Source organism: Ictidomys tridecemlineatus, chromosome X, assembly GCF_052094955.1.
Source record: "Ictidomys tridecemlineatus isolate mIctTri1 chromosome X, mIctTri1.hap1, whole genome shotgun sequence".
NCBI classification, from domain to species: domain Eukaryota; kingdom Metazoa; phylum Chordata; class Mammalia; order Rodentia; family Sciuridae; genus Ictidomys; species Ictidomys tridecemlineatus.
Window position 1 is genome coordinate 76,214,696 of NC_135493.1, and position 23,190 is coordinate 76,237,885.

Genomic DNA, 23,190 nt, shown 5'->3' on the forward strand with positions numbered 1-23,190 from the left:
AAATGTAGTCACAAGAGCTTAGTCAACCAGGTGAGAGATTATAGCACCTGGGTGTAGTAAAAAATGAGAAAAAAGACACTTTGAAGAGAGTATGAAAGACAGCTTCACATTATCCACATAACCCTTTTCCTAACACTGAACAACTGAATAAAATGATCCTAAAATTCATATGGAAATGAGAATGACCTAAAATAATGAAAGAGAGATCTTGGGCAAAAAGAAAAAAAGTAGAAGACATCATAATACATGACTTCAAGATATAGTATAGAATGATCTGGGTTTGAAGCTCAGTGATAGAACACTTGCCTAGCACATTTTAGGAGCTGGGATCGATCCTCAGCACCACAAAAAAATAAATAAAATTTATGTGTTCATCTACAACTTTTAAAAAATCATAAAAATTATATACTATAAAGCCCTAGTAACCAAAATACAATGGTAATGTCATCAAACACACACACATAATCCAATGGAACGGACTACAGAGCCCAGAAAGAAAGTAATGCACCTACAGACAAAGGCATCAAAAAATAAACACTGGAGAAAACACAGTTCCTTCAATAAATTGTGCTAGAAAACTGGATATTGACATGCAGAGTATTGAAACTTGACTCCAATCACCCTATACAAAAATCAACTCAAAATTGATTAAAAACCTAAATGTAAGACCTGAAACTCTGAAACTATTGGAAGAAAACATAAAGAATATGCTTCAAGACTTTGGTAGGGCAATGATTTTCTGAATAGGAACCATAAAGCAAGGAAACAAAAGCAAAAAAATGACAAATAGGATTATATCAAACCAAAAATTACTATACAGCAAAAGAAAGAACAGAATGAAGAAACAACCTATAGAATGGGAGAAAATATTTGCTAACTATTCATCTGTCAAAGGGTTAATATCCAGAATATATAAAGAAGTGGAAAAAAAACTTTAGAGTAAAGGTCAAGTAATCCAGTTATAAAATGGGCAAATAATCTGAATATACAGTTGTCAAGAGAAGAAATATAAGTAACTAACAAAATGTATTTTAAATGCTCCCTGGCTATCAGGGAAATGCAAATCAAAATTAAAATGAGTTTATCACCTCACTGCAATTAAAATGCCTACTATTTTAAAAAACTAACACTGGTGAAGATGTGGAACAAAATAAACTCTTATATGCTGTTGATAGGAATGTAAATTAGTATAGCCATTATGGAAAACAGTATGGAGTTTCCTAAAAAAAAAAAAAAGAAAGAAAGAAAGAAAAACTAAAATAGATCTACCATATGATCCTGCTATCCTACTCCTGATTATTTATCCCCAGGAAATAAAATCTGTAGCAAAGAGAAACCTGCATGCTCATGCAGTTTTCACAATAATTAAGGTATGGATTTAGTATCATGCCATCAACAGATGAATGGATAAAGAAAATTACACAATGTTAAAGATGATGGGCTAAAGAGAGGCTGAATTCCTTGTCCCTCTGTGACCACAGATTCAAGCAGTGGGAATTTCTATTTCTCTGAGAGTTATTAGAGGAACCCCAACACCCATGGCTACACAGAACCACAACTCTGGCATCTACACAGGACCCCTGGCTGCTGTGCCCATGTGGACCCCCATCTACCAATATGAGGCTCCCCTGGTCACCTCCATCTTGGAACACTGCAACCACTGCCATAGTCCCCTCCACATTGTAGGCTACACACTGGACAGAGTCTGGAGACAGGCTCCCACCACAGCACTGAATGCCATAGAGCTGCATCTCCAAACATGCCAACCAATGCCACCGCCCAGCCCACCACAATGCCCCATCTCTGAAACCAGCTGCCTCCATCTTGAGACATTTTTGTTGCCATCTTGGGTTATCTTTGCTACTGCCATCACCATCTTTAGTTGGTGCAACTCCCATCTTGGGACACCAGCTGGGGCCTAGAAGCAATACCAAGGTACCTATAGTCCCCCAACTCCCCACACATACACAGCCTCTAACCCAGGACAGTGCTTGCAGCTATGTGGCCAGCTCATAGCTGGCAAAGCCTGGTCCTGACATGCTTGTACAAACAGCTCTCTGTGATAGTTGCAAAGGCCCCAGAGCACAGCCCACAAGACCCCCAGAGAGAGAGGTTCCTGATTAGGAAGTAGAAAGGGAGGAATTGAGTAAGCAAGTGCAGTAAATCACCTCCAGGAGTTCTACCTCCAAGACTAACCCTCCCACCCTAATAACCTTCACCATCCTGAGACTGGAGATACCAGCAAACAACAGACAACCCCACCTATCAGATGAGAACCGAAGCAGGAAATATATTGAACTCCAACAGAAAAAATCTTTAATTTTCCTTTGAGATTTCCTTTGAGGATGATATAAGTGAGCAAACAAGGGCAAAAAGGGATCTTCTTGATAAAGAGCTACACGAGCAAATACAAGAGGCAAAAGATTACTTCAATCAGGAGATACAGATTGTGGAAAAAAAAACAGAAGTCCTTCAAATGAAGGAAACAATAAGCCAAATTTAAAACTCAATAGAAAGCATCACCAACAGACTAGATCACTTGGAAGACAGAAAACCAGATAATGAAGACAAAATATATAATCATGAAAATAAATTTAACAACACATTTGAAATTGTAAGAAATAGAAGATGCCATCAAAAGCCTACCAAACAAGAAAAGCCCAGGACCAGATGGATATACAGCTGAGTTCTACAAGACCTTCAAAGAAGAACTAATACCAATAATCCTCAAATTATTCCATTAAATAGAAAGTGGGAACACTTCCAAACTCATTCTTTGAGGCTAGTGTCACCCTGGTACCAAAACCAGAAAGGCCACATCAAGAAGACAAAATGTAATACCAATATCCCTGATGAATATAGATGCAAACTTTCTCAATAAAATTCTGGGAATTTGCATACAAAAACATATTAAAAAGATAGTGCATCATGATCAAGTGAGGTTCTTCCTGGGATATAAGGATGGTTCAACATAAGGAAACCAATAAACAGAATTCAACACATCAATAGACTTAAAGACAAGAATCATATGATCATCTTGATAGATGCAGCAAAAGCATTTGACAAAACACAGCACCACTTCCTGTTCAAAACACTAGAAAAACTAAGGATAGTAGGAACATATCTCAATTGTAAAAGCTACCTAAGCCTTTCAATTTTTCTCTATTTCTCCCTAAATAGAGAAAAATTGAAAGCATTCCCTCTAAAAATGAGAACAAGATAAGGACACCCTCTTTCAGGACTTCTATTTAACATAGACCTAGAAACTCTAGCCAGAGCAATTAGACAGATGAAAGAAATTAAAGGGATACGAATCGAAAAAGAAGAACTCAAATTATCACTATTTCTCAATAATGTGATTCTATACTTAGAGGATCTGAAAAATTCCACCAGAAAATGTCTAGAACTAATTAATGATGTGCCGCAGTCTGGCTGGGCACAAATAACCGAGCCGCCACAAAGCCTTGTAGGTTCAAACAGCAACGACTTTATTCCCGAACTCTCACCAGCACTCTACACACACTTCCCGAGAACACACTCCCTCCACCCTCCTCCGTGGGCCAATTCTCCCGGAAGCCCACGAGAACTCAATGGGAACTCCAAAGTAGCAGGCGCCTGAGGCAGCAGGATCCGCCCTAATCCCAGAGCCGCCCTATTCCCCGGAGCAGGGTCACCTTTCAACCATACCCTCTGGCAAAATGCGAGGCATCATTCCCACTTAACTGTGGCTCTCAACAATGATGTCAGCAAAGTAGCAGGATATAAAATTAACACCCACAAATCAAATGCATTTCTGTACACCAGTGAAAGTGGTTGGGATTGTGGCTTGGTGGTAGAGTGCATGCCTTGCATGTGTGAGGCACTGGGTTCAATCCTCAGCACCACATAAAAATAAATAAATAAAATAAAGTTAATGTGTCCATTTATAATTGAAAATACTTTTAAAAAGGAATAACACTTAAATACAATCCATAATAGAAACAATGACAAATTGGACTTTCTCAAAATTAAATATTTCTCTATGAAAGAGACCAAGTGAAAGATGTGGTCTAAAATAAAATATTTACATAACACATTTCTGGTGAAGAATTTGTATCTGGAATATATACATATATCTATATCTATATAGATAGTTAGAACTGTTTTACACATATACATATTATATGTGTATATATAGTTAAAGATATATATAAAATGTGTATAAAGTCAAACACATTAATAAAAAGAAACAATCCAAAATATGAGCAAATTTTTTTAAATATTTGTTTTTTAGTTGTAGTTGGACATTATATCTTTAATTAATTTATTTAGTCTTATATGGTAATGAGGATCAAACCCAAGGCCTCACCCATGCTAGGCAAGCACTCTACCCCTGAGCTACATCCCCAGTCCATGAGCAAATATTTTGACAGCCATCACAAAAAAATAAGCAAATGTTACTTCCAGGTAACTAAGGACAATGGTGACTTCATAGCTATTTGTCTACAAAAATTTTTTCATGAAACAATAAAAAAGAGAGGAATAAAATATACATAAAGAAACCTTCAGTATAACTTGAAGATAGAGCTGCCCAAAATGCAAAATAATTATGAGCAAAACAAAAATACCATTAAATCCCAATACTTAATCTTTTACACTGCTCCTCCCCTCAGCTCACCAAAAAGTTTTGTGGAAGCAAAGAAATACTAAGAAACACATCAGAAACACAGAAGAGTTAGAGTAACTAAGGGAGCTAGGTGTGATTTAGAATTACCACCAAAAATATCAACACTACCATAAATCTGAAAATACTAGTACAGAATCTGAGTTTATTTGAACATGGACTATAGAATCTGGTCATCAAAATATGTGCAATTTAAAGGGACAAATTGTATTGAAATAAAAAATACAAAGGGCAGACATGATTATAGTTCACAATATCTTATGCAGATCTAGAAGAATTCTTTTAAAATAAAGAAGCAAGAAATGTTAAGAAGGAAATGCTAATTACCCTGCCTTGACCAGAGCATTTACTGAAATATTACACTGAACCTCACTAATATATTTTCAATTATTAAAGATCTAAAAGAAAGATAGACTGCAATATAGTAGTAATAGAAGATTTCAACACCCAACTTTCAACAATGAAAATATCATCTAGACAGAAAATTTATAAGAGAACTTTGACTTGAGCTCCACTTTAGACCAAGTAGACCTAACAGACATACAGATGGTTCCTAGCTTACAATGGTTCAACTTTTCATTTTTCCAGTTTACAATCTTGGGAAAGTGAAACACATTCAGTAGAAACTTTACTTTGAATTTGGAATTTTAATCTTTCCCCAGGCTAGAGATACATAATATTGCTGATAATTCTCTTGTACAGCATCAGAAAGCCACAGCTCCCAGTCAGTCATGAAATCAGAAGGGCTAACAACTAATTCATAATTAATTTTTATTGATGTTATTTTTGTTTGTTTTATAGTTTTTTAAATAGTCATGTTTATATCATCAATATTAAAGAATGTCATATGCACAAAAGAAAACAACAAACCTTTTTGGTTAAGGGGTAGGAAAGTTAGCAACAGCATATGGGAAACAAGAAACACATGTGTGAGGATGAGTCTGACTTGTGAACAGGCAAAAAGAATCTGAAGGTGTAGGCTACCTGGGTGGGGTTCAGGAACCCACCCAGCTCACTTCCAGCAGCAAGGCATCAATGAACTTCAGGACTGAGGGCCCATAATTACATGGATTCACAATTTTTTTATTCTCAGCTTAAATTTATCCTTAAAATTTTATTCCAGCACCAATTCAAAGAAGCAATCCTAGGCAGTTTCAATACAACAGCATAAAAACACTATCCTTTACAAACATGCATGTGCCTGGCACACTACAACTGCCACATACACTCCACAGGGAACAAACACACAGTTCCCATTCTGCAGGGGCTCCTGCTTCAGAACCATACAGAAGGGAAACCCTCCATGAACATGACCTGTCAGAATGTACCATGTGAGAGACCTCGGTCTCAAGATCAGCTGTTTCCAGTGATTTCCAAACTGACAAATATTTGAACTTTACCTTCAATAACATTTATGTATAAATAGATATAAGTAAAATCCTCCATAATTTATACTTCAGTGTAGGAAGTCATAACTCACACGGTAGATCATCCAGTCATGAAAAAAGTGTAGTTGCTGTACACAGTTCTCCATTTATTTTTTTTTTGGGGGGGGGGGGTGTGGATTGTGCTTGAGGCCTCAACCCAGGGCCCTGCACATGTAGGGCCAGCAAGTTATCACTGAGCTACATCCTCAACCCACAGTACTCAATTTTTATCACACTCCCACTTTAACAAAGAACACAATGGAAAAGTGTCAGACTGAAAAATTATGGTACATTTATACTATTGACTCAGAATGAAGCGAAGCTCACTACAAAAAAAATCCCTTAATTTAATCTTTAAAAATATGAAACCAGGGGTCTGGTATTGTGGCTCGGCTGTAGAGCATTCACCTAGCATGGGCAGGACCCGGGTTCGATCCTCAGCACCACATAAAAATAAAGGCATTGTGTTGTGTCCATCTACACCTAAAAAATAAATATTTTTTTAAAAAATATGAAACCAGGGCTAGGGATACAGCTCAGTTGGTAGAATGCTTGTTTCGCATGCACAAGGCCAAGGGTTCAATCCCTAACACCACAAAAAACTAAATAAAAATCAAACCACACTGGGCATGGTGGCACATGCCTATGTAACCCCAGAAATTTAGGAGGCCAAGGCAGGAGGATTGCAAATTCAAAGCTAGCCTTAGGAATTCAGTGAGGTCCTAAGCAGCTTAGCAGGACCCTGCCTCAAAACAAAAAGGGAGGACTGGGGAGGGCTGGGGATGTGACTCAGTGGTTAAGTGCCTCTGGGTTTAATCCCTGATACTAAAAAAAAAGAGAAATCAACTGTGATTGTTTGGGCTATTAAAGTTTCTAATGTAATAGCAAAGGATGTTTATAGGAAAAAATACTTCTAACAAAATAGTTGAAAAAAATCTAACTGGGGTTGTGGGTAGCACGTGCTAGGCCTTGGATTCAATCTTCAGCACCACATAAAAATAAATAAATAAAATAAAGATATGAAAAAATCTAGAGAGATAAAGTATAAGAAGCCTAAAAATATATCTTAAGACAAAATATTGCCCCAAACATGTGAAATTTTTTTCAAAAGTCACCTATATAAATTTAAACAGTTGGATGCAACTTTTTCTCACCATCCTCCATGGTGGTTACGGCTATGACACAAAATGGGATGGTTGTCAATTGGCTCAAGGCTGGGAAACCTTCACAGAGAGTTCCCATTTCTAGATGTATTGAGTTTCTTCCCTGGCCTCCCAGAGGGAAGTTGGGAGACAGGGCTGGGGGCTGCATATCCTGTGAATGATAAGCCACTTCCTCAGAATCAACGGACAAGTCAAACAATGCTGGTTGTCTGGCTATTAGTAGCAAGAACACACCTCACAGAATCAAATGCTCTCAGTGTTCATATGGGTCATAAGTACATCTAATAAGTACTCTGAGGCATGGCCTTCTTCCACCATTTAGCAGGAGCCTCCCCCCTTTCACCTCTAAATCATCTGGTCCAGTTAGCCAGGTCTGGAGCTGGAGCTGTGAGACTGGGCAGCTGCAGCAGGTAGCAAAACCTTTAATCCCCTCACAAGGACCCTTACTTGGCATCACTCATCATTCCCACCAATACTGTGCCCAGGTTGTAGTAGGAAATATCCAGTCTGAAAACGGGTCATCAACAGAACTGGGGTTTTCTTTTCCAATATTTCAAATATCTAATTGGTGAAGGCATTCCTGCACCCACTGTCTGACAGGGTCACAATGTGGGGGATGCTGTGGCAGGGCCGCACCATCTGGAAACTGGAACCATCGAGAATGTTAAGTGTTTTGTTTATGATACTCATGATATGGATAACAGGGCATATGTCAATCAATAATAAAAGTACAAATTGCCTGAGATTGCAGGAAAATTCCCAGAATGAGACTAAGGATACAATTGAGACATGCCATGAGGTGCATTTCAATATCCATCAGGATACAAACAATGGTGTTATTCCTCAAGCCTAAACAACAAGAAATATTTATCCCATCATTAAAAATTTACACTAGCCCCCCCAACCCCATCCTAAAGCTACAACCTGTACAACACCTAGATACAGAAAAACAATTGCTGTGCCAACAGTACAAGGACCACCGTATGTAGCTTATGGAATCCCCCTTGAGGACAAGAGGCTAATAAAAATATATTCACCTCACCAACAGACCCTCCTTTGCCTTATACAGAAATTTATGATGAAAATAGGAAACACATAGTTAATATAAATGACAAATGGGTTGAGGTGTAAATCCTGCCCTTTAGTTAAAGATTAAAAAGACATAAGAATTGGTGTGCTTTGACCAAGGATCAAAAAAACTCTGTAAGAAAGCAGTTAAATAGGTCATAAGATAAAAGGAAATTACCTTAGAAATTAAAAATAAAATAATGTAAAATTAACATAGATATATTTTAGAGACACTTCAGAGTAGTAGGCTTTTTAAGTAATAGACTTTCACTATTTTAAGGGTGTTTTACTGGGATTTTAGTTTAAAAGTAAGAAAGCTTACCAATAATCATAAATATGTTTTAAAGTTAAAGGTTAACAAAATAATTATAGTTATTCTTTAAAGTTAGAAGTGAATAATAGGTCAGGAGACATGTAGTTTAGTCGCGTCACCTAGCACCTAGTGATTGAGGTGAAAATGTAAAAGCTTAATCATGACTGACTAAGGTTACAGAAAAATATTTTGAACAATGTACTCTACATCTTAGATAATCAACGTGTGTCAGAAAAGATTGTAACTCTTGAAAATTGTGTAAATCAAAGAAGTTTTGGGCTTTGAAGCTATCCATTAACTACCTGAAAAAACACCTATAAAAAAAGGTATAAAAATAAAGGTCCCTCTAGAGGCAGCAAGATTTCTTCTGGAGGCTGCTCCTAACTTGCAACCTGTCATCCTGACTTTTCTTCTTTCACCATTGCCACTCCTCCTTCAGGACCCCTGGAACCCCACTCCCCCTGCCAGGGCTGGACCCCAGCATCTAATCTAGCAAATGATGAAATTCCCATTTTCTCAAATGTTGTCTATTTCCTAAGGGCTTCTCTGAGAGTTCCTCTGCACCTCTGCTGAATTGACTATGGATGGTTCTGAAGCTGGGCCTTGTGAGTGAATGCCATCTTCCAGGTCAGGAGCAAGGTGCTCTGCCTCCAGCTTCCTTCCCCTGTGACATGGGCTCTTTCCAGGGGCACTAGATGGTCAAGCAGCACTGGCTCCACACTTCTAGGTCTCCACCCTACTATAAGTAATACCCTGGCTTATCTACTAGATCTGGTAACCAGTGCTGACCATGAAGCCCCCAAGGCAGAGGTGGGGCACCACCTGCATGTGCCAGAGCTGTAATTTAACCAAGGACATTTCTAGAAGTAACTACTACTGCAGGTTGCATGAAGGGATGATGCTAAAGCCCAACAGGCTGCCCTCCCTGTATTCCTCATGGTTAACACATTTCCTCTTCAAAGCCTGTGCAAATATTGTTCTCTCCTACCCAAGGTAAATCTAACTGTCATTCACCACTAACATGGCATTCTGCACTATTGATGTTATTTTTTTTCTTGAGAGAGTGAGAGAGAATTTTTTAATATTTATTTTTTAGTTTTATGTGGTGCTGAGGATCGAACCCAGGTCCCGCCCGTGCGAGGCGAGCGCTCTACTGCTGAGCCACAATCCCAGCCCCCTATTGATGTTATTTTAAATACTATCTTTTTAAATTTTTATTTTCTAATTTTGGCTAGAATGACATAAGATATATTTTCATTTTAAAAGTATTTTATCAATTTATCTTTTTGATATTATTTTCTGCAGATCTTATGTACACATCATATTTGTAACTATAGAATTTATATCTCTTCTAATTCTTATAATTTTTCTTTCTCTTGCCTTTTTTCTCTAAAAACTCCAGTAAAATGCTAAATGTAAGATATGATAGATCCTTTGCTTCAATGCAATTACACAGAAAAGGGTTTCCACATTTTTTATTAAGTATAGTGTCTCTGAGGGATACATTTTGTAAGACAATTTATCATATTAGATAATTCTCCTCCAACTCCTAGCTTGTTAAGTATTTTATTATGAGGACTTTGAATTTTTAAAATGTTCTTCCTGCATTTATTCAGGTTAACATTTTCCCTTATTTATGTAATGACTTAATTGATTGCAAAAATTCAACTTGGTTATAATGCATCACCCAGTGTGTATATGTATGTGTACATGCATATATATGTACATATATATAATCATTTTACATCACTTGATTTTACTTGCTAATATTTAGTTGAGGATTTTTGCATCTAGATTCCTGAGTCAATTTGTCCTCTAATTTTTATTTTTTATAATGTTCTCACTAGGTTTTCATGTCAAGGTTTTGATTACCCTATACAGTGAATAGAGAAAATATCTGGGTTTTTTACTATTATCTTGAACTTACTATAAAATATTAATATCATTTATTCCTTTAATATTTGATAAATCTTGGTAATATTGGTAAAATCCATCTGGCCTGGAGTTTTACATGTGGGAAAGATTTGTAGTATGATTTAAATAGACTTTTTGTTAGAAAATGTATATATTGTATTTCTTCTTGGGCCAGTTTGGTCTTTAGCAATTAGGGAAATGCAAAGCAAAACCACATTGAGATTTCATACCACTTCAGCTAGAATGGCAGCCATCAAGAATACAAACAATAATAAATGCTTGAGAGGATATAAGGAAAATGAAATTTGTAATTTGATTTTACTTTAATCAAAATATTAATTTTATTGGGTTATATTTTATTGGTACATATTAATTATACAGCATAATAGGTAGCATTGTATCATATTCCTATATGAATATAACTTCACTCCTCATTACCTCAGCTTATCCTCACCTCACCCTCTCCCTTATCCCCTTGCTCAATTCTAATAGTCTCCCTTTTACATTCAGGATGTCCCTAGTTTCCCTTCCTCTAGCTTCCACATATAAGAAAATATGTGTGTTAGCAACTTTTTGTTGCCATAACTAAAATACCTGACAAGAACAACTTAAAGAAGGAAAAGTCTATTTTGGCTCATGATTTCAGAGGTTTAGTCCATTTTCGGCTAACCCCACAGCTGTGGGCCCAAAGTGAAGCCAAACATCATAGCAAAAGGGCATGTGGAGGAAAATTGCTCAGTTCTTGAAAGAGAGGAAACAGAGAGCTTGAGTGCAAGGAACCTGAGATAATATAATCCCCAAGGGCATGGCCCCAGTGACTTACTTCCTCCAGTCATGCCCTATCTATCTACAAATACCACCCATTAATACATTCAAATTATTAATCTGTCAAATTCATTAATATACTTATTAGTTACAACTCTCATAATAATTTCACCTCTGAATGTTCCTGCATTGTCTCACATATGAGCTTTTGGGGGACAGCTCATATTCAAACCATAATAACATGATATACTTATCTTTTGGCATCTGACTTATTTTCCTTAATATGATAATCTCAACTCCCATCTCTTTTTCTTGCAAATGACTTAATTTCATTCTTTTTGTGGCTGAATAAAATTACATTCTGCATATATGTCATATTTTCTTTATCCATTCATTTGCTGAGGGGCACCTAAGCTGATTTTATAAATTGGCTCCTGTGAATTGTGCCATGATAAATGTGGGTATGCAGGTATCTCAAATGTATGCTGACTTCCCCTAGCACTGGAGCTGTTCCAGAGGCTACATCCACAGGCAGGCATGGGGATACAGGCCATTATTATCTGCCCAACATTGGATTTCACTAGCCCAGAGTTGTTTCAAGGCAAAGTCTTATACTTAGTACCCTGTCCTACCCCCAGTAAGTGGGATCTTGCACCACATTATGTTGCCCAAGGTTGGAGCAGTGTTGGAAAAGGCAATCTCTTGGTCCCCTAGGCTAACACTAAGCTACATCATAACTGAGTCTCACCTCCACAAGGATCTTCAGAATGCTCCTAGAACATGCTGCTGCTGTCAATGTTGCAGGTGGACACACAGTTCCATCCCACTGAACCATAAGTCTCTGCCTTGCACCAGGGCAGTTTTAGAGACCAATCCGCAAGCACTCGGGTAACAATAGCTATGCTGGCTTGATAATAAACAGTATTCCATGTGAGTCTTATAGCCATAGCAATCTGCACAGTCTCCAGACAAGGGCAAGTGTGTCACTGGCACACTCCAAGGCTAGAAGTGATGTAAGTGAAATTTGGGTCTTTCCCACCAGCACACAAGTCTCTGAATAATTCCAGGACTGGTCTTGAGCTCTGTCCGTTCTATGGGCCCTTCAGTTTCTTCTGGGTGCTGCGTCTCATTGCAGTGGACCTGGTAGTGGGCTCCATCTCAAAGACCTGTGCTACTTTTTGTGCCCTGCTTCCCAGAAAGTGGAATCTTAATGCCCACTCTGCCATCCAAGGTTGGAAGAAGAGTAGTAGATGCAGTGAGCCATCTGGTCTAATGCAGTTCCAGCAGCTCAGTCTGGGGTATTAGTCTGGAAGTAGGGGTCATGGGTCTTTCCCAACACTGGGATTGGCTATGGTGGGACTGGTACTGGGTTTCACATGTAAGGTCTGGACTTAATTCACTCTCCCTCCCCTGAGCAGGAGTTGTCTCTCCCCATACTGGACTGCCTAGAGTTGGGGGAGGAGCAGCACAGACAAATCTATCCTTCCTTCTTTAATATGTCACTTTCCTCTACTGTAGTAAAGGCAGGCACTTTAGTCTTTCACCTGCTTTCCTTAGCTCTTGGTAAGGTAGTTTAGTGCATGAATAGCTGTTCAACCTGGTTTATCTATGGAGAGAAAATTAATAGAGGATCTTAATCAGTATCTTGATCCCCAAATTTCTTGATTCTAACTGTATGTTATCATCAGTGCATTGAAAGATTAGGTATTTATTTCAGTGTTTATGCTTATCTCCAGAAGTTCTAAGCTGGCAGCATTTTTTTCTCTGAGCCTATAGTCATTTCCACTATTTCAGCACTAGATGGCATCTGTTGGGGCAGGCTCAAAATGGCTATAGTTAGGCTTCCTCAATGAGACTTCTGGCAATCTATTTTATGTTTTTTTTAATATTTATTTTTTAGTTGTAGTTGGACACAATGCCTGTATTTTACTTATTTATTTTTCTATGGTGCTGAGGATGGAACCCAGGGCCTCATATGTGCTAGGCGAGCACTCTATCACTGAGCCACAACCCCAGCCCCTCTATGTTATATTTTATGTTATGATTTTAGAATGCAGCCAAGGCCATGAATTGGCTATGTTATGGTCACTGTGTAGTTAAAGTCAGAAGTATTTGCTTGTGAGCATGCACCCACTGATATAACTTGTTGGCAGTGTACCTTCTTTGTTTGAACTATACATAAAAAGAGCCTTTGCAAATGGCCCAGGGGGCTGGCTGATAGTTATGGCCATCTCTGAATAAAGGATGACCAATATTCCCATGATGCCTTGCATCTAGTATCAATTGCCAGATCCTCAAACCTTGGTCCCAAGGCCTGAGCCTTGCCTTCACCCTGACAAGTAGTGTAGTCCGCAGGATTCAGTGCAGGCAAGTACTCAACCTCTGAGGGGGAGGCAGAATCTGAAGAAGAGCCTGAGGAGAAACCCTGACTGTGAGCCCACTCTGTGGTGCAGCACATGAGCAGCTCTGGCCCCTGAAGATCAGGCAGTAGGGCAGCCAAATGTTACAGTTACTGGCCATACACCAAGGCAAAATTAGTGGACTTAGGTAAGCAGTTTTGCCAAAAATCTGGGGAGACCCTGGCCACATGGATTTTGTTTCTGTGGGATCTAGGGTGGACAGCATTGTTTGCTCCCCAGAGGAGATGGAGCATCTGGCATCCATCACCTCCCACCCCTCCCTGAGACAGTGATTGCAGAACAGTTCACAGGCATGGGGAAACATAATCATTCACTGATAGCCTGGATTTATGTAGCCATGCAAACTGAGTGGACGCATGCAGGTGAGCTGCCAGAAACTGAGTAAATGGCAATCCTATGCTGATTTGGTTCAGATTCTACAAGAGCTTGGCATGCATCAGGCAATATTTAATCTGAACACACGAGGACCAGATGATGAAAGATTTACTAGTGGAACGAGATTTGATTTTGCCGAATGCTTCACCCCCCTACTTTTGGGTCCTTGATGGCTAACTTAGCCCCATATGTTGGGCGCCCCATTAATGAAGTTACTACTAAGATGGCTAGCCTGGAAGAAGCCGAGAGCAGACTGCAGTTTTAAAATGTTCAGAGAGTGAAAAGGGCCTTGAAGTGAGATAGACAAATGAAAAAGGGGCCTGTTAGAATCTAGAATCACTCATGAGCAGATGTGCGCAATCAGCCTAATGCAGTTCTTCTTGAGCTGTGGAAGCAGCTACACCTAGAGAACAATGCCTAAGAACAGGCAGAGGTAAACAAGGACTTCAATAAGCCCAACCTGTGCAACTGAAAGACTATTTGCTTCTGGGGGGGATGAAGGCACTTTGTTCCAGTACAACTAGGAATCATCCAGAGTGTCAGCCCTGCGGGGACAGGCAGAGACCAAAGGCCACATATGGAACTTGCTATTCACTGATCCATACTGGAACTGAGTGCAGCTTGGTGTTTGGGAACCTGGATAAGTTCCCAAATCCATATGCTTATATTGATGTCTAGGAGGGCAGAAATTAAGGCAAAGGCAGTGTCCTTACCACTGAAAATAGGTCATTTGCCCTTGCAAGTATATGTCTTCTATCCCAGAATACAGCTTGGGTATAAATGTGCTCCAAGGACAGTGACTGCAGACCACAGCAGGAGAGTATGGCCTCTGTATGAGTTGTAAAGGTGGTTGTGAGAGGATACGAAAAACACCCACCCCAGGTCTTGCCACAACTCCAGAGGACTGTGACAGTGAAGCAGTACCACCTCCCAGGGAGACATGCACAAATTAGAGCTACTATCTTGGAACTGGAGAAGGTGGGCATAATTCAGCCCACATATAGCCCCTTTAACTCTTCAGTGTGGCCAGTGAAGAAGCTTGAGGGCACTTGGAGAATGACTATGGATTACCCAGAACTGGATACAATGCATGCAGCAGTTCCCTCAGTGCATGATCTCATGGACTGACTGACCTTGCAGCTGGGCACATATCACTATGTATTGGTCTTGGCTAATGCTTTCTTCTCTATTGCTCTGGCTCTGGAGAGCCAGGACCAGTTGACCTTTACATGGGAAGGCTGAAAGTGGACATTTCATGTGTTGCCACAAGTTTATTTGCATAACCCGACCATATGTCATGGTTTGGTGGCCAGTGATTTGGCCCAGTAGACTCAGTTACCCACTCTACATATGTTTCATTATATCGATGATGTGTTGTTGACTTCTAACTCTATTGCAGATTTAGAGCTTGTAGCCCAGATCTTAGTGACCCATTTGGAGGCATGGAACTAGGCAATAAATACCACCAAGGTTCAGAGACCTGGCTTGTCAGTCAATTTCTTGGGTGTTGTTTGGTCAGATAAGACAAAAGTTATGCTGGAAGCTGTTATTGATAAAATTCAGGCATATCTACAACCAACAACAGATGTGCAATTGAAGACCTATATGGGCTCATTGGCATATTGGTGGGCCTTTATTCCCCATTTAGCCCAATTGTAACATTTCCTATATGCCCTAGTAAAGAAAGGGGCTTTGTGGGACTAGACCAAAGCAGCTGAACAGGCCTTTCAGGCCACTAAGATGGCCATTAAGCAAGCTCAGGCCCTACAGGTGGTAGACCCAGCTTGCCCCTTTTAACTGGCTGTTCTTGTAACCCAGGAGGGTTTGGGGTGGGATCTGTGGCAGCAATATGAATGGTTGCAGAGACAAGTAGGCTTCTGGTCACAGTTGTTTGAAGGGTGCAGAGGCTTGCTACACCCTGATAGAGAAGCAGCTTGCAGCTGTGTATGCAGCCCTGGTGGCCTTGGAGGGTGTCACAGGTGCTTCTGAAGTTTTGCTGTGCACCACATATCCTGTGGCGGGATGGATGTGGAATTGGGCAGTCACTCTGAGTACAGGGGTAGCCCAGTGAAGAGGGAGGCATATTTGGAACAAATAAATACTATGTCTACTAGTTCCTTGTCCCATAAACTTCAACAGATTCTAGGGCTGGTGCAATATACAACTGAGGAAGCACCAGACCGTGCTAATACACGTGAGTCAGTAGAGGTATTGCCCTTGAAGGAAGGAGCATCCTTGGTGGGCTAAAGTGGTTGGTGCACTGAGGCATCCAGTAGAGGGCCTTTGGCTCATTGGACTGCTATTCTTACACAGCGCTCTACTGACACCTTGTGGTGTGATGAGAGAATGGGACAAAGCAGCCAGTGGGCTATTAAATGCCATAAGGATGGTGGTACTGCATGAACCAGAACCCCTGATTATCTTTAAAGACAGCTGGGCTGTTTTTAAGGAGTTAACTTTGTGGATTACTACATGGAAAGTAGACAATTAGATAGTAGGGCATAGGCCTTTGTGGGGTCAAACCATTTGGCAAAACCTTTGGGCCATAGACCATGAAAAAGAGTGCATGTTACTGGCCAAGCCCCTCAGATTAGCCCAGGGGATGATGAAGCAGATACTTTGGCTAGGATGCAGTGGTTAGAGCAGTTACCTCCCACATACCTGGCGGCTTGGCTACATCGCCACCTACAGCATGCAGGTGTGAAAACTATGTGGAATGGAGTCAAACAGTGGGATCTGTCTTTAATGTGGGATACCCTGACAGAGGCCTTCCAGGCATGTGTGGTTTGTGCTCAGGAACATCCATACCCCCAACACCTTGGAGCCACAAATGGTTAGGTAATGCAGGGATGCATCCCTTTGACACAATGGCAGGTTGACTACATTGGCCTTTTACCGAAGTCAGAAGGGTCATATTTGCCTTGATGGCAGTGGATATGGCTACACACTTGTTGTTTGACACAGTGATCAATCTAATCAGCATACAATCCACACCTTGACAGTGTAGACAGCCTTGTATGGCTTGCCCATCACAATAGAAAGTGACCAAGGTACTTATTTTACAGGTCAGAATGTGCAACAATGGGCAATTCAGTTACAAATTTAATGGAAGCTGCACGTCCCATGTCACCCACAGGCTGCAAGTAAAATAGAGAGATATAATGGCCTGCTTAAGCAAGAACATAGGACGGCAGTCAATCCACCTTCCATGAAGGTAGCTGTGAGAGCTCTGAATGAGCAGCCCTAGTGAGGAGGACCAACACCTGTGGAGCCTTTGCTGCACAGCACAGCAGCACCATTACAAGTCCAGGTGACAACAAAGGATGTCATACTTAAGCCTGGGTTTAGGAAGCAAGAGAATGTTCTTTGCCTGCTACCACTGGACTGAATAAAGGCCCCCACCTTCACTGGGTACCCCTGTTAATCCCAGGGGAAAAGATTTGGAGTATGATCTCCTTGTGACACCATTGGTAACTAGTGAATGGGCCCCCAGGTACATGTGACTTTGTCAAGTCCCATGGATGGGACCCAGATTTTAAAGGGTATGTTTGTTATTTCCCTTTGGCCAATTATGAGTTCCCTTGTGCTGGTGCACACTGAGCCTGCCAAAGCACAGGACCAAGCTGTATGAATGTGGTATTACCTCCCAGGGAAGCCACTACAGGAGACCCAGTATTCAAAGCTGGTATGCATTCTCCTGGATGGTTGTGATATACCTGTGCTAGTGCCTGTAATCGCCTTGTCCTTTTGACCATAGGTATGTTCTCGCTAACACCATTGTGGACTAGGCACACACCTATGCCTACTGGGTATGCACCAGAGTGCCTGTGAGTTCTGCTAATGGACTGCCTTGGCAAATTCAGACTATGACACTGGACAATTAGACATGGATGGAAAAGACTTTTGCTACTACTCCAATGTGGAATAAAACTAAGATAATGATTGTGACAGCAGTCTGGGCACAACTTAATGCCTCTCACCTATGGCTGGGGTACTCCATTTGGGATGGAATGGCCTGGCTGTCAGATGAAAATTTTTGTAGAAAACAGGAGGTACAAGACCTGTAGGTTGGGTCCCTGGAAGCTTTGTCAGACTATCCAACCAGATATCAATAGAACAAGTATGACTGTTATTCTACTGTCTCATGGCACACTGTGGGTTTATGGCACTCATGGATGGCCATACTTCCCACAGAACCAGACAGGGCATTGCACCCAAGGTTGCCCATATCTCTCAGCAACCATAAACCAAACACTGCCTCAGATGCCTGCTAATTAGAAAACTGTACCAGCCCATTACAGAATGTGGCAGACACTTTGGTGGTATTATCCTTTGGCATTGTTCCTCCCACAAGGGACATCATTGATGGCTGAAATGCAAATAATTGCCTTGGCTAAGCATACAGCCTGACCCTTAAATCAAAGTAGGCTCTTTCTCTCTGAATGAAGAAATGTGTCAAATGTGTAAAGTTGTGCTGCAAAATCATATGGCACTTGATTTGTTAACAGTAGCACAGGGACAGGTATGTGCCATGCTTAGTACTAAATGATGTATATACATCCCAGGTCACCAAAAGAATATTAGTATGGCTTTAGCACAAATTACTTCTGAATTAACAGCCATACAGCAGCTAACTGGTGATCCTTTGCAGGAATGGTGGGCTGGATTAGGCACCACCTGGAGGTAGCTCCTAGTAATACTAGGTGGTAGTACTTGCTTCCTGGTTGTATGTTGTTGCAGTTTATATTGTTATAGCCTAGGGTTGCTGGACTCTCCCCTCCTTACTAAGGGATCATTGCAGAAGACTTCAGATGTGTAGATAGTACTATGAGGAATCCTAAAGGGGTGGATTTGGGGAGCAGGCCCAAACTAGCTATGGTTAGGCTCCCTTGCCAAGACTTCCAGAGGGCTATGTTATGTTTTATGTTACGTTTTTAGTATGTAGCCAATCTCTTATTTCCATTACTCTCTTGAGATTTTTCTACTTGTTCTTAAGTATGTTTGGGTATGTTTCAAAGTTTTTCCCATTTTTTTTCTAATTCTAGATTTGTTTGCTCTTCTTTTGCTATTACCTTAAGTTACACAGTTAGTTTATTAAGACCTTTGTTCTTTCTTGATGTAGACATTTACAGCAATATATTTCCCTCTGAGAACTACTTTCACTACATCCCATAAGTCTTACTATGTTGCCTTTTCATTTTCCTTTTTCTTTATGTATTTTCTAATTTCTTTCTTCACCCATTCTATTTAGAACATGTTGTTTATGTGCCCACTTTCACAACTATTACTGAACATAGTTCTGGAAATCCTAGCCGGAGTAATTAAGCACAGCAAAAAAAAAAAATCTTTATATTGGAAAAGAAGTCAAAATGTCACTGTTCTCAGATGACATAATCTTATATAAGAAACCACCCAAAACTCCATAAAATATATTGGAACTAATAAATGAAACTTTCAGCAAAGTTTCAGGATACAAAAAATATACAAAAATCAGTAGTACAATTACAAATCAAAGGAGCAATCCCATTTTGATAGCTACAAAAAAATACTTACGAAAAGTTTAACAAAACAGGTGAAAGATCTCTACAATGAAAATTATAAAACGTTAATGGAAAATTAAAGAGGACACAAAGGGGGAAAACAACCCATTTTGATAAATTGGAAGAATCAATACTGTTAAATGTCCATATTACCCAAAACAATTTATAAATTCAATTCAGTCCCTGTTAAAACACCAATGACATTCCTCACAGAACAAGAAAAAAACAATTATGAAGTTTATATGGAATTATGAAAACCCTAAGTAGCCAAAGCCATCTTGAGCAAAAAGAACAAAGCAGAGAGTGTTACACTATCTCACTTGAAACATAATACAAAGATATAGTAATGAAAACAATAACATAAAAAACAATTCACAGAGCATTGGACAAGAACAGAGAGCCTAAAAGTAAACCCACACATCTATATCCAACTGATTTTTCAACAGATGCTGAGAACATGCATTTAGACAAAGGACAGTCTTTTCAATAAATAGTGCTGGAAATATTGGATAGCTACATGCAAAATGATGAATCAAGACCCCTATCTCTCACCAGTTACAAAAGTTCAACTCAAAATGGATTAAAGATTTATATATAAGACCTAAAACTATCAAAGTACTATACGAAAACAGGGGCAATTATTTAGGACACTGTAACCAACAAGGAATTTGGGTGCAATACCATAAAATCACAGGAAACAAAAGCAAAAACAGGCAAATAGATTATATCAAACTAAAAACATCTTTGTATGTGTGTGTGTTCCAATAAAACCTTATTTTAAAAGCAGGCAGCAACTCCTTTTCTACCATACTTGAGTTTATAGGAATGAGGTGACTTGGAATGAAGTCTTTAGAGTGTTTTAGGATTTGGGCTGGCCACCAGAAAAAACAAATAGATTAGATAGAGGAAACTTTCAGCCTTACCCACTGAGCTATGAAAATTTGAAACAGTGAGATTGAGGGAGCTTCTGGTTGTCAGATACATTGATGCACTGGAAAGATGGCTCACCTGGAGGGGCATGGAAGCTCCCAGCACCCCCCCCACACTGCCATACCTTGCCCTGTGAATCTCTTTCATTTGGCTCTTTCTGGGATGAATCCTTTGTTTTTTCATTTTTAATAGGAATAAATTTTATTTTTAAGTTTAATATTTTTTCTTTTTTTATATTTTTAGCTTTAGATGGACACAATACCTTTATTTTATTTTGTTTATTTTTTATGTGGTGCTGAGGATTGAACTTAGAGCCTCATACATGATAAACAAGTGCTCTACCACTGAGCCACAACCCCAGCCCTTATTTTTTTTCTAAAAAACATCTATACACACACACACACACACACACACACACACACAAATCTTCACAGCAAAATAAACAATCCTTTGAGTGCAAAGACAACCTACACAATGGGAGAAAATATTTGAAATCTACATCTGACAAGGAGCTAAGATCCAGAATATATAAGGAACTCAAAAAATTACCCAACAGCAAAACAAAAACAAACCAACAAAGACAACAACAAAACACAAATAACCAAACTAAAAATTAGGCAATAGATCTAAATAGACATTTCTGAAATCACACATGCTAAGCAAGTGCTCCACCACTGAGCCACAACCCCAGCCCCTATTTTTTTCTAAAAAACATCTTCATAAAAAAAAAAAATCTTCACAGCAAAATAAACAATCCTTAGAGTTCCAGAAGGTACATGAAAAAAATGTTCAACATCACTAATAATCATTAGGGAAATGAGAATCAAAACCACAACATCACCTCACCACAGTAAAAACAGATATTATTGGCCATATTACCAAAAGTGACCTACAGATTCAATGCAATCTCTCTCAAAATATCAGTGAACTAGAAAAAAATCCAAAAATTCCTGTGGAGAAACAAATACCCAAAATAGCTAAAGCAATCCTGAGCAAAAACATCAATATTTAAAACATCACAACACCAGATTTCAAATTATACTACAGAGACAGACTAACTGAAACAGCATGAAAACAGCATAAAAACAGACATGTTGACCAATGGAATAAAATAGAAGACATAGATAAAAACCCACAAAACTAGAGCCATCTGATTCTTGTCAAAAGTGTCAAAAACATACACCAGAGAAAGAGGCCTCTGCTCTTTGGGAAACCATGGGCTGGCCGGCCTTTTTTGATTCTCTTAGGGACAGTGTTGGGTTCTGGCTTGTGTGAACCACTGCTGTGTCTGCCACCACCGCCAAGCCAAGCACCGCCTTCAGGCCCAGCAGCAGCAACATAAAATCAACCTGATTGCCTACCGGGAAGCCCACAATTACTCAGCACTGACATTTTATTTCAGATTTTTGCCAAACTATTTACTACCTTCTTATGAGGAAGTGGTGAACCGACCTCCAACTCCTCCCCTGCCATACAGTGCCTTACAGCTACAGCAGCAACAGCAGCTGCCTCCTCAGTGGGGCCCTGCAGGGGGCAGCCCTCCAGGTGCTGATCCTACCAGGGGCTCCCAGGGGGCACAGAGCAGCCCCTTGTCTGTGCCCAGCAGAAGCAGCACAAGACCCCCAAGCATCGCTGATCCTGAGCCCTCTGACATGCCAACTGACCAAGCAGCCACCAAAGCCCCCCCCCAATGGAGCCCAGTGCCTCACTGGTTGGCCTGGGGGAGCTAGACCCAGTGGCCTTTCTGGACAAGGATTCAGAATGTAAGGAGGAGCTACTGAAAGATTCCAGCTCTGAGTATGGCAGTGTGCTCCCCGATAGCAAAGACAAGACACCTGGCAGACCTTGCCACTTCACAGGTGACTCAGGCATTGAGGTGTGTGTGTGCAACCGCGGCCATCATGACGATGACCTCAAAGAGTTCACCACACTCATTGATGATGCTCTGGATGGGCCCCTGGACTTCTGTGATAGCTGCCATGTGAGGCCTCCTGGTGATGAGGAGGAAGGGCTCTGCCAGCCCTCGAGGAGCAGGCTCAAGATCCTGGACATTCCCACCTGTCTCAGCCACCCACGTGCCTGCTGCTCAACACCATCAATGAGCAGGACTCGCCAAACTCCCAGAGCAGCAGCTCCCCCAGCTAGAGTAGGCCCTGCCTGTGCCCAGGAAAGCCCACAGGTGACCAGTGTCCTTGTCCATCCCTAGCACATGGTCTGCAGGACTTTGTATCTCCTTGTATTTACCTTGGCAAAGCAACCAGGGTAAGGGAGACTCACAAGAGAAGCATTAAGTGACTTTCAGAGGAAGTGGTACAGCCACTTTTTTACCCTTCTCCTCTCCTGCTTTTTCCTACATCTCTAAGTACAGTTTGGGGTGTGGGTGCCTCTCCCTCACAAAAGCACAGTATTGTGGAGGGATTCTTCCCTCCTTTCAAGTCATATCTCACCTACCTGCTTTGGTCAGAGAGATGTGTTTTAAAGCCCCCAAAGAAGGGGACTGGGACTGTGTCCTGAGATGATTCTTGGTGATGTAGTGGATTTATGCTCTGGTTTTAGTTTAAGAGAACATTGTTGTGTCTCAGTTCAGCAGAAGCAACCTATCTTAGCCCTGG

General features: G+C 40.4%; 1 pseudogene; it reads left to right on the plus strand.

Moving 5' to 3' along the window:
* The first annotated feature begins 1,538 nt into the window (after positions 1-1,538).
* On the plus strand, positions 1,539-22,742 carry LOC101969999 (WW domain binding protein 1-like pseudogene; annotated as a pseudogene).
* The last annotated feature ends 448 nt before the right edge of the window (positions 22,743-23,190 follow it).